General features: G+C 39.4%; 1 protein-coding gene and 1 long non-coding RNA gene across 3 annotated transcripts in view; one reads left to right on the top strand and one right to left on the bottom strand.

Annotated features, from left to right (window-relative positions):
* The window catches only part of LOC108874581 (uncharacterized), a 50540-nt gene that overhangs the window by 6503 nt on the left and 31086 nt on the right, over positions 1-12951 (top strand). Inside the window, exons 2-4 of one of the 2 annotated variants that reach the window (XR_007814010.1) lie at positions 2085-2258; positions 8917-9012; positions 10254-10415. This is a non-coding gene — a long non-coding RNA (uncharacterized LOC108874581). Of the gene's footprint in view, positions 1-2084; positions 2259-8916; positions 9013-10253; positions 11600-12951 lie in introns of those variants that run through there. The other variant, XR_007814009.1, reaches the window with a different exon arrangement.
* Positions 1-12951, bottom strand: part of galnt18b (UDP-N-acetyl-alpha-D-galactosamine:polypeptide N-acetylgalactosaminyltransferase 18b) — a 66863-nt gene that overhangs the window by 40685 nt on the left and 13227 nt on the right.

The following is a 12951-nucleotide window of genomic DNA, read 5'->3' as shown; positions in this document are numbered from 1 at the left end:
AAGACAATGATGTGATTCACTTTACTTTGATGATGAGCCCCGCTCCCCTGAAGCATCTTAATGCAAAGATGATCAGAAAACGTGAACTTAACGTGAGACTGTAGAAATGATCATAACAACCAAAAACTATAGTTTCTATTGTTTCGATCCATCTGCAAGTCTACAATTTTAACCTGAACACAGATGTTCCTGTGAAGTTACATTTAATGTAAAGTGACTAATAAAATGTTGAAATTTGAAACTACATTAAATTAACAACAAATTAATGCAAGAAGTATTTTTGTGCCGTCAATCTGTCAGTTTGTGATTTTCACTTTAAAGTTTAACATGTGTTTAAGAGTATTTAGCGTCATCAGGACGACTGAAACCTCATTTATTTGTAGTCAAAAATAACAATGTGTTTTTTAAAAAAATGTTAAAAGTTTTTTTTTATTATCAAAAGGAAGAAAAAGGGCCTTTAGGGAAATATCAGAAATGTGTGTCTGTGTTTGATTGACAGCAGCTGGCAGGCAGCCAGAGCATCATATTCACCACAGGGAAGGAGAAACAAGGCAAACAAACTTGTTCTGTAGCTACAAGTCATGAGAAGGCAGCATGTTGTTAGTGAAACTGAAGAGTAAAGAAAACAGCAGCATCTAAATGGACCGAAGTGACATTTTCAGGTGCGTTTCTGTGCTGTTTAATGTGCTGCAGCTGAGCGACTAATTAGCTATCTAGCCTGCAAATTGATGTTAGCAGTGCACTTTTCCTCGGTTAATGTTTATTTGGTTCAACAAGCTAAAAGCAGGACAAGACGGGCGATAAGAAGACGACTTCAGAGACTGGGGGTCTTGTGTAGCTTCTGCTGTCTGGCTCAGTGTGGCCGTCTGCTCTGTCTGTGATAGAGCTCAGACTTTCTGATGGTGTTGCATGCAGCCATACTACTGAGTAAACGAAATTAGTAAAGTTCACTTGTGTTTCATAAATGTCAGCAGCTTCTGTAAGTCACAGATCTGTAACTACAAACTGAAACTGACAAGTGAACATTGTTTAAGTCAGAGGAGAGTCTCAGTTTGACCTTGACAATGGACAAATTTAAAAATGAGTCTGTGCCTCTACTGATTCTTTTGTCTGTAAACACTCTTCAATTAAAGCAGACAGTTTGCAATTCATGCTCAGTCACTGTGTCATTTTACATCCAACGCAACGAGAGCAGAGTATAAAGGCGAAACATCAAACACTGTGGTGCCGTCAAAATATTCATTGTATATTCATACTGACACGACTGAGAGGGAGGAGAAGACCTTGACGTAGACCGCACTCTGTGGGAAAACAGATCTCACCATCTACATGAAAATTTCAGGGCACCCAGGTGTTTCTACAATTTGCTATCAAAGAAGCTGTCTGCTAAATCAGATCATTTTAATAACTTTTCACAGTGAAGGCAGTTTTGACAGTAGTGCAGAAAATCCCCGGTGAGCCGTCACAGTCACCATTTTTACAAATGCAGTTCCTACAGAGCAGCTGCAGAACACACATCACATGTTAGAAGGTTTTATTTAAATACTGCTGTGATTAGTGTTAATAAATATACGAGGTGTTCCAGTACAATTATCCTCTAACCACACAGATGTTTTGTGGTAAAGATCACACTTTGTTGTTTATCTACTTTGATGTGATGATATGAACATTTTGTGTTTGTCTAAAGTGAAAAGTCTGAGTAAAGTCCTTGTTATAAAAAATGTTTAAAAACGTTTTACATGTGAGGACCAGCTCACTGTATTCAGATGTATATTGATATAGATAAAAATCATCTTTTTAACTCTGTGATATTGATTTCAACCAGGGCTGCAACCAATGAGCATTTTAATTATTGATTAATCTGCCAATAATTTTTTGGTTTAGTCTGCAAAATGTCCCAAAATTTCCCTCAATCATAAGGTGATGTCTTCAGACCCAAAGATTTTCAGCTTACTGTTGTATATGACAAAGAAAAGCAGCAGAAGTCAGAACATGTTCAGTATTATTTCTCATCTGTAGCAGTAAATTAAAGACAACAGGACTTTCTGCGAAGTCTTAAGATGTTTTTCCTCTTATCCCACCAGCGTTACTGAACAGAGGAAAAACAACGTCCTAGGCATCGGGGTGGAACGACTCTGAACAGAGGTATCTGCCATCGAGACCAAACCACGCCTGTACAACACTGAACACAGAGGAACAGGATCTTCATTTGACTCGTTAAACACTTAAACCTCAAGTGACTGCAGGAAACAACCCAGGTAAATATAATCATTAAAGTCAGTTTCCATCCAGATGTTTCCATGCATATTTTGAATATTAAATATGAGTGTGGACGGCTGTGGATCATGTAATCATGGCTGCACTCTCTGTATTTTTTGACTAAATGATTGCAACAGTAGACAGTAGAAATACAGTGTCCACATCTCATTAATTCAACATGTTTGTATAAATGTCTGTTGATGGTGACACTGCATTATGTGTGAATACAGGGAGCTCAAAAAAAGTAGAGGCAGGTTTGACTTTTTTCCTGGCCCCTGTGCCAGCAGAGGGCTGAAAACAGACTCTTTAAATAAATGATGTCTCCGCTTTCTTCCTCATTTTCAACAGCAACTCACAGTTGCACTGTTCCACTTCATATTGTGATCTCTTCAGAGTACTCACATAAGAATAGTTAGTAGAAAAATACAACAATTTGCGTTCAGTAAAGGCTTGACACAGCCTCCTTCACACCTCTTTCAAACACTCGTCTAAATGTGTGGCTTTTGTTCACAGTGGGTCTCTTGTTTTTTTTCTGTTCTAACCTGATGTGTGAGGAGGTAAAGAGACAGGTTCAACTGTGTTTCATTTCAGAAATACTGTTAAAATGAAACTGCTCTTGCCTTACAGCGTCATAAAGAAGGTCAGTCATGCTCTCATGTCTTTACGACTGCGCTTGTTCCGTTCCTGCCGTCACTGTTTCAGCTGCATGTAATGGGAAATATTGCTGGTAGGCTCCTAACAGAGGCTAAATGACACAATTATATTACTCCCATTGTATCATCTCTGCAGTGGCTGCCTCTGAGGGGCAGAATCAATTCAGAGATTCAACTGATCACAGCATCGCCTTGTTCTAAATCAAATCTCAGGTCTCCCAAGAGCTAGGCTGCGAGCGTCTTAGATCTTCGAGAAACAGCCTGGTCCACAGTCCAGGACTGAGGGGAACTAGGCCCTCACTGAAAGCTCAGATAGTTATATATATAAACAGTAGGGTATTAATAATGATAAACTTCAGACGATCAATGTTCTCATATTAAAAGTAGGTAAAAAAAAATAAATACGTGTACTGTGTCGCTTATATTAACAAACCTGCAGAGTATCATCACCTGACTCCACAGTTGTTCTGAGTTTTATAGAGTGTAGTGTCCTTCAGTGTTTCTTCAGCCATAGTATCCAACTCCAGCCTGCAAGACTACAAGACACGCCCACTTGATAAATCCACTTTCCCAGTCACTATTTAGTAGCTATACATTCCTGCAGGGATGATGTGTTTCTGTAGTCCAGTCCTGAAGTTAGCATCAGCCTGGTTCCTCCACAAAAAGACAAAGGGCTATAAACCAACTACACCACGGTCACATGACGTCAACGTCTCCACCACTAAGCTTCCAACTGGTCATTTCATTTAGCTCTGAGCTCTTCTACAAAAGCCTTTCTTCTTAGAAAGTTAGTGAGAGTTTGTCTTATTTAGACACTCGTTAGCAACCGCCTTTTTTAAGACACGGAAAAGCTTCAAACATCAGGAGTGGGGGATTTACTGACCCATTTTATGTCGGAGAATAAAACCTGAAAATGTCTTGAGCTTGTGTTAAAACCACAGACCTTATTTCAGACATTTAACCAGAAACACACTGACTCTGGGACGAGGGAACAGGAAGCGCTAACATGCTAACATGCTAACTTACTTCTGGGTTTTAGGATAATTCTTGTACCAGTCTGTTACCTGGTTAGGGTGTGATTTAGACATTACGTGACACAAGTTACACCCTGCTATAAGATCTACCACACGTTCCATCCCTGTCTTGCAGGGATTCTACTTCTGAGCATAAAAGCTTTGATAAACCCATTTGTATGCTACCTATCAGCACACAAAGTAGCTAGCTAGTGAGTACTGCTTTATCTGCTAAAGAGACTGTGATGGTTGAGAACAAACAAACAACGATAGCATGTCATTAACATCTTCAATCAAGTTTAATAAACTGATAACCAAGTCAAAAACTTTTTTGAGGAGCAGAAAAACAGATCGCGACATCCCGAGCCCTAACGTTCTACCTACACACTCCTGTAAAGTGTGTTATGAAGGAGATACTTGTGTTTGCAGAACACAGCTGCTCTCACACTGACCGTGACCAGCTGTGCGTATACTCCACAATTACAGTTTATAGTGTGTTATTAACTCCTCGCTCACTGGAAGTCCTCTCTTTTCTGACAGTAAATACAGCTAATAACCAATTAGTCTGTTTACTGGGTGGGAGGCAGTGTCCACCATCATACAGATGCTGTATGGGAATCTGTGACTGGCTCTGGAGGAGGGGGAAATTCTCTCATTAGGACGCATCAGTGGCTGGCACGTCACACTGACATTTTCCTCTTGAAAGCAGAGAGGGGTGTGTAGCTTTGTCTTTCTCTTTGTTTATTCCCAAGAGGGGATGTGCAGTGGCAGAATTTAGGAGGAGGGTCATGTTTACTTGCAGCGGCCTTTGTCATCTCTACCCCTTTTGTTCATTTCTCCTCATTAAAGTGCTGAAATCACTCGTGCCCTTCAGAAGGGTACAAAGGCTTTCTTTGTGCTTTTTTCTTCATCCTTTAGGAGAAACATCCTCCTCTAGAAATTCAATGTCATTAAACCCAACAGATTTTGAGCAACTAGCTGCAATATTTTCCTTCTTTTGAACAGCAGCAGATATTATGAGACAGTGGAGACGTTATTAGATATCAAGCTCTGGACATTTTGCTCCCGCACCACATTTCTCATTCCAACTGTTCAACTTGAAAAGCTGGATTTGTCATTCCATTAAATCCAGTCATCTGAGATGCCTTTTCTATAACCTCCTATCAGATCTGACTTCCTCAACACACAGCCTGAGTAAAAAATGTTCCTTGGCTGTATCTTTTCACTTTATCTCGCACGTTTTATCCGTGCCCTGCGTTTAACACCATTTGTCCTTTACGCTGGGCTGTTTTCTTTATAAACTGGTGTCTGGGATGCAGCCTCAGAAAAGCACTCATCAGCGCTGGATATAAATCAAAAATATTTCAGAGCGTTCACCTGAGAGCAGAAAAATAAACTGAGAAGGCATGGAAAAGCATGGGGTGACAAATACCATTAATCTATCATATAGGACATCCATCTCTCTGAGCCAATTCCAATTATTCACTGGTGATGATGGTTTAAAGTATAACTCCCTGAATTTTTCGTCCAAGACCTATTTTTCCTTCAGTTTTTCCATCAAACCCAGTTGCTGCTTTAGGGGCAGAGTTCTGAGTGTGTGTAATAACACAACAGGACTATATGTGAGCCAAACAGATGAATTAAGGAGAAACATGGATAGACATATAGAAACTAGCCAAACAAGCCAGAAAACAAAAAGCATGTGTTGAAAAATGCAGGAGAGGAGTGAGAACAGGGGTCTTAAAATATTTCAGCATCCCCTCTGACCTAAAGAGAAAAACCAAGTCAGGTCTTTGTTCAGACTCAGAGTGCAGAAAAAATAGATCAGTGCTTTTATTAAACCAAAAGCCAAAAAACCTACAAAATCAAACCCTAACTTTGAAATAATGTGTATTAAGGAAGATGCACGGTGTAGTGTTGCATTTACTGTGATGTTTCTAGTTTGTCTCAGGACCATTGAATTCTGCTGACTACCATTTATCCAGGTGGTTAGGATGTTAGCGCCTCACATACAAATGTATTAGTGTATAAATATCAGTATATTAACATTTACCAAAGTCCTAAGGATAAATGTGGATCTCTGTTGAGATATTTGTCGAGATATAAGTGTAGGAGCTGGACAAAAGATGATTAATCGACTCAACTCGAGGCTACTTTAGCCGCTACTAGCATAACATGAGCCTCCAATCAAGCTTTGTTGCATTATGGGTAATGTAGGCATCAGATTTTGACAAGGAAGAAGAATTTGTGGAATAAAAAGAGACAGATTTTTCTGTCTGACTGTTTTTTTAATCCTCTGAGGATCTCGAATGTTTGTGCAAAATTTCCTGGCAATCCATCCAGTAGTTGTTGAAATATTTCAGTCTTGACCAAAGTAGTGGACCAACCGACTGACTGGCAGATGTTGCTGGACTGTATTGCTGTAAATGTGGCTAAAAGCCAAAGGTTTGTGTTGTGTTTGTGTGAAGCAGAGAAAATCACCCGACACTGTTTGGTCGAATTTAAATTCAGGAGGAAATCGTTCCCTACCAAGAAAAAATTGGCTGAGAAACAGTGTATGAATCAAAATCAGAGCAGTGCATTCATTTAATTAGAGTATATATTTTCTTAAAAGACCATGACATGAACAGCAACTTCCAAGAGCAACAAGTCAAGATCTGTCAGTGATTTTCTTCAGTGTTTCATTATTTGATGCCTTGTGAGTCATGAAAATAATTCCAGCTCAACTCACCTACAATCTCTCCACTCCATGAAAAGATTTTTAATGAACAGGAAAAGCTCTTAAGATGTGTGACTCTTTCTGACATACTGTGTTTAATATTTCACTGACAAGTAGTAACAGAATCTTTAAAACACAGCCGGGGTTTTTCTTTTTCTTACTCATGGCATTTAGACACAGAAGTCTCTGTGCTGTACTAATGAAGCCTACATGGATTTGGATGGCAGACATAGACATCCAGGATTTTATTTTATGTTTTGTTTTTGATCATGGCCTCTGTTCATGGCTGGCACGGGGCACAAATCAATTATTCAGGTGGAGAGCTCCTTGATTTTTCACTTGGGGAGTTTTGAGGAAAATACAGCACAGGTCACTTAACAATCAGAGCAATTGTGAAAGCCTCTGTTCAAAAAGCAGCTCATCTGTGGAGGTCTGTGCTGAGGTCCTGATTGTGACTCTCTCCAGCTGATAATGTTACAGAAATGTACAGTTCGCGCTCCTCACACCAGCGTGAATAGAAACGGAACGAGAAAACATCTGATTGAGTTCTCTGCTGTAACATGCTTGGTACATTAGTCTGAGCTGCTCTAACTCCTTGTGTTTACACGTTCTGAAACATCATATATATGAGAAAGCCTCAGGTTAGGGGATTAAAAAGAAACCCCATTTCCCCAGATACGTTTCTTTTAGCCACGTGTACTTAAGCGCTTAACTAGGTTTTGTGTTGGCTTTTTTAACCGTACACATGCATGACAAAGACAGGGAAAGTAAAGGTTTGACAGCAGTGCAACAGGATGCAGCTCAAACTGAAAGTATCCTCCAGATGTCCAAATTATTTTCCACCAATGAACAGTTTGTTATTCAGACACATTCATGCCCGATCTCTAAACATACACACCAACTCTGTCTCCTCAGAAATTAGATTTCCGTATCAGTAATTTGCAACAACAAATATGTTTTGAAAGAAATGTAATGCCACCTGGATTACATTTGTTATCAAAATGTAATTGAGAAAACAAATAAGCCGAATGTGAAGGCATTTTCTAAGAGACAGGGTTTCACACCCACACAGCTCAGGAGGCAGCACTTTGTATCATCATATGAATTAGTCTAAAATGAGTAAGCCCAGGACAAAGTGCATTTCTGGGGGAAGTAAAAGCTGGAGAAAGACATCTCTCTAACAAAAACAAGTGTGAGGCATGTGAGTCAGTGTTGTGGGTTAGAATCAGCAGAGGTAATAGTAACATTATTGCGGCTGGAAACGCTGACAAGAAAGTGAAGTGAGACAAATGCTGGGCAGTAGAAACAGACTCATGGGGTAGATAGGCCGAGACGAATAATGGTAAAGCTTTTAAGGTTTGATAACTGACTATCCATTCTCAGAATCAGCAACTTAGCTGAAGGCCTGGACACTGATATCAATCAAGATTTCTCCATTTCTGTCCAGAGGAGGAGAAATGACCTGCGGGTCGACCTGCAGAGCCGCCTGTGGAGGAGGGATAAAACCAGCCTGAAGTGTGATAAAGTTGTCAATCTCAGGAGCCACAAAATTCAAGCAAAGGAATTCAGAATTTTCCCTGGATTTATTTTGGTCATGTACTTTCCAAACGTGAAGTAGTTCTATCTTTGTTAGAGATGAAAACCTGCAGACTCCTGCATGAACCATGATGCTCTGAGTGATGTTTATCTTATCGAAAGTCTTTGACTTCATTTCCAGCAACACTGATCAGTTCGCTAATGAGAGAGGAATCACTTTAAATGCAGCTCTGAGATCAGCTCTACATTTTGTTTATTTACCGTAGCTCACATTATAATTAAATCTTGTTATTTTACAGCTTATGGAGGCAAAACACAAACATATTTCTCCTTGTTGACATCTGCCACACTTGGTTTTCAGATCAGTCAGTGTCCTTATTTGTTGTTTGCCCTTGTGTTTTTTGAGATATTTTAATGAGCCCTTTGAGGTTTCTTTTTTTTATCTCATCCGTGCTTTTTTCATTTTCTCTCCTTCCCTCTGTTTTATTGCTTTCATGTCGACGTAAACATGGCATCCTGCAAGTTAAGACTTGTGGAAATCAAAGACAGAATCATGGACTGGAGAGAAACAGAATCTAGACCTTCTGTGGAAATTATACATATAGCTCTGAAAAAGGTTTTTAATGATGGTTTTATGTTTTAAAGGTGACATTATTGATATTCTATCAGAGCACAACATTGCACAGGTTTTCATTTCAACCAGATACGCTCAGCTCTTTGATTTGTTCTGTTTTAGTGACTGAGGGAGCACACATCAGCGGAGAAATGATCGGCTGTTTGGCCTTGATGACGCTTGATTGAGGATGTTACAACAATGCTCCACTGTTGCTGGGTATGTCAATGTCTCTGTAACTACACAATGTGAGGAAAGGCTAGAAATGTTACTACAAAAATACAAGATGTACAACGGAGGACAAAGTTGTTTTGAGTCTAAAATCCACCTGAGGGATACAGTCAATAAAGAGCTTTATAAAAAAAAGAGAAAAATAAATGAAATGTAAAGAAACTGAGAAATTAAAATCGACACTGACACAAAATAAAATCATTACCACAGGTGTCATTAACCTCAGTCACAGAAAACCTCACAGCCCAGATGCAAGTATGAACCGGCGTGTTCATTCATGAGGAAATGGAGAAAAATAGCCTCAGGCTGTCTCCATTTGCAAGACCAGCTGGCTAAATGTGTTGCCCTTTTCACATAACCCGTTAAGGCTGAAGAAACAAGCTGAAGGCCAGTAATGAGACTTATCATGCCTCTAGTATCAGTGATAAACAAACAAGTCAAACATCAGATACAACAGTTGTGGATCTGTGAAAGAGTTTATCTGGTTCAGGACAGGAGCTGTGTTAATGCTGAAGTGAAATCTGAATTCTTTCCACTTTTTGTGAGTATAATGATACTACAAACAAGAACAAGACATTTTCTCCCCTTTTTCATCAAGTCCGCCTCTCCCCGGACATGTACCCTTTATATCATTCAACATCTGGGAGGCCTCATGCAGCTGTTCAGGCTAGGCTAACTAGCCTCCTACACTTAAAGTTGTAGCTGCAGACAAGTGACAAAGACAAACCCAACATAAATGTTCTTGGTAAGGAGTCGGGCCACCACCAGCCACCTGAACAGCTTCTATTCTCCTAGCCTAGCTTGCTAAAGTTCCCACTACAGGTTACTTTTTGTTGATGTGATTTTAATGCCTGCTCATCTGTCTGCAGCTTTCACAAACTCAGTGCCGTGTTCATCCCACATTATACAAAGTAGATGTTTAGCTTGTTTGGCACTCTGTGTGCTGCTCAGTTACTCAGATTCAGAGCTCAAACCACAGATAGAAGCAGTGACTAACACTGCTGGTCCCCTGCTGGTTAACTGCCTGTGTGGCTGAAGTGATAGATGAAGAACTATTTTTATTACCCGTTATTGCACCAATCAAATTACCATTTTTGGGCTGTACCAAGTTAGAACAAAGACCAGGGATGAATATACTGATTTTCTTTGTTACAACATCAGAGAGAACATGATGCCTCCTTTGTCTTCACAACACAGAAACAGTAACAAAATGTTTTGACTGTTTGCAGCTTCAGGCGAGACATGGACGAGCTGCTTCAGCACCCCACACGAAACGAACCCACCACCCAACAGTAAATGTTCTTTCCAGGAGGCACCGAGCAGCATTTCAGCCGGTAGAGCTGAGAAGTCCAGCAAGTCCATGTGTTGAACCTGAGGCTGCTGATTCAGAGGTACTGGCAAAGGACACTCTCAGTACAGAAATATGAAGCTTTAGTTTCTCTGTGTTTCAGTTCTGTAATCAGAGTGGAGCAGATGTGCTCCTGCATTTCACACATCGCTTTAAAAAACGCCTTGTTTTACATCTTGCTCTGCACTTTCACCATCACGAGTCACGACTCTGCTACAGAACGGAGGCTATAGGTTGAGAGAGAATTTTATCTAACGTTAATTCCTACAACAATACAGTGAGGTAAATAATTAGCTCAAAAACTCGGTGCTGTGTTGCAAAAAGTGAAACAGCCCGGTCCTTATCACCGCACGGCAGATGCCCCACAAAAGCACATGACAGGGGAGTTTTTGCACAGTGTTGATTTGCACCTCAGGCCAGGCCCTGACTGGCTGCTGGCCTCTGTACCAGGCTGACAAAGCACTGCCTGACGGCTGGATCCCCCCATCATGTTTTGTTACAAGATCCAAAAGCTTTCAGAGTGCAATCATGTGAAAAAGGAGGACGGAGGAGCATAGTTTCAGTTTCAATATCAACATTAAAGCAATATTAACATGTGATTGTAGAAGATCAAGTTTTTTTTTTTCATTAAAAACTTAGACCATCATGTGATTAACGCACAAGAGGCATGTTAACGTGTGACCACATGTTGCAGTGTGAGCACACACTGTACACACCTTACACTCAACATTTCTGACAGCAACAAACGCTCCTCCGTCAGAGGAGTACAGATGGTAACTGAAAGTGTTGTAAAGAAATAATTCTGGAGCCGTGATGCACCAACTGTTGTTCTCCTCTGTGTGTAATTCAGCTGAGACATCCCCATACAAATACAAACCAACTTCTGAGCATTATCTTTTGGGAGAATGTGTAATGACTTCATTTCTGCGCCGAATCACCTCCTTAAAATGGATTGGATCTATTTTTATGCTAAGCATTTGCATTCTAGAGGCATTTGTGAATATCTGATGGCTTGCACTTGCACCAGGAAGAGGCACAGACAGGCGGGGATGCTGGTGCAGAGCTTTAGGCATCATCTGTTCCATAATACAACCAAAACCAGTCCTATCCTCATGGTATTGTTAATTTAAAGCGACAGGGGGATCAGAAACAGTACAAATAGTAGTGTCTTTCAACTGGTAATTCTCTTCCTCTTTAAATCTTTTTTCTTAATATTGTAGTCCCTCTATCCCTCATCATTTTTAATTAATATAATTCTGTTTATCTTGTCTTTGTATGAGCTTTAAGCTTCCTACCTCTTCTAATCTAGTTTTTATTTCATTTAAATCTGTGTGTGTGTGAGTGAATTTAACTAATATAGTGTGTGTGTGTGTATGGGAATATCTATCTGCACATATCTAATCTTTTAGAACATTTTCATCTTTTAATTTGCAAGATTTTGGTTAGAACTAAATTTAGACTGTTTATTTAAAAAGACATTGTTTTTACATAGTTACACTGAAGCTGCAGCTCAATATTATTTTTTATCATCAATTAATCTGATAAACATAATCACTATCAATTAATAAAGTCAACTGCTGAATCTATAAAATATCCAGAAATTTGTTAAAATGTTAAGTCGTAAGTTCCAGAGCAAAATGACTCAACAGTCAAAAATCCAAAAATATTCATTTTAATATTGTTTACCACAAAGCACAAATGAGAAACTTCATATTTGAAAGCAGGAACATTTAATTTGTTGCAGATTAATTTTCTGTTTACTGACTAATGAACTAAACTACACACGTCAGAAACAGCAGAGGACGACTGTAGAAACTTGTCATGTAGAAACTTGTTCTCACATTTACCAGATATGAAGATAATCTCGACAGTCGCCATATGGAGCCTTAAATTATATCCAGAGTGACGGGTGGAAAAGGTTGAATGGTTTGAGAACTAGGGAATAAAACACTTTTACAACCTCTTCATTTCATGAACATGATGTAAATTTTTTCTCAGTGATTTAAACCATAACAAAGCCATTAAAACCTCAGGAGTACAGGAGCTTCACTGTGGATGCTTATGTAAGGACTTTGAGACAGGATGCAAGACAAAGAGCAAAACAGGCAAAATCACAGGTGGCAGAAACATCACAGCAGAAGAATTCTCCTCTCTACTTTCCCCACGATTTTACTTTCCAAAAGTGCCATCTTTATCTTTTCTTTATGTGATCATACGCACAGACAGCTCTACAGCTGTAAAACTTTGATCCATGTGATAAAAGACACCTTCAGAAAGTGAGTTTGATGTACTGAGGTTATTTTCCATCTAAGTTTGTCTGCATGAAAAAATCCTCATGTAAATATGTCTTAATCTTCTAATCTTTCTTATTTAATCTTTCCTTTTCCATTAACTTTTGCTTTCTATGAACTGTGTCCATGAAACCAGTCTGATAATTCAGTTTACAGAGAGAAACACTGACCTGTTGAAAAGTAAACTGTTCAGTTAAACTGGTCCTTTAGTATTTCACTGTGGGATGGAGACAAATGATCAAGCTGAGGTCTTAACTTCAACCTTTACAGAGTGGATTATATTAATGT

This window comes from Lates calcarifer, linkage group LG2, assembly GCF_001640805.2.
Source record: "Lates calcarifer isolate ASB-BC8 linkage group LG2, TLL_Latcal_v3, whole genome shotgun sequence".
Lineage (NCBI taxonomy): Eukaryota > Metazoa > Chordata > Actinopteri > Centropomidae > Lates > Lates calcarifer.
Note: the sequence above shows the minus strand (reverse complement) of the source record. Positions and strands in the feature narration are given on the sequence as shown.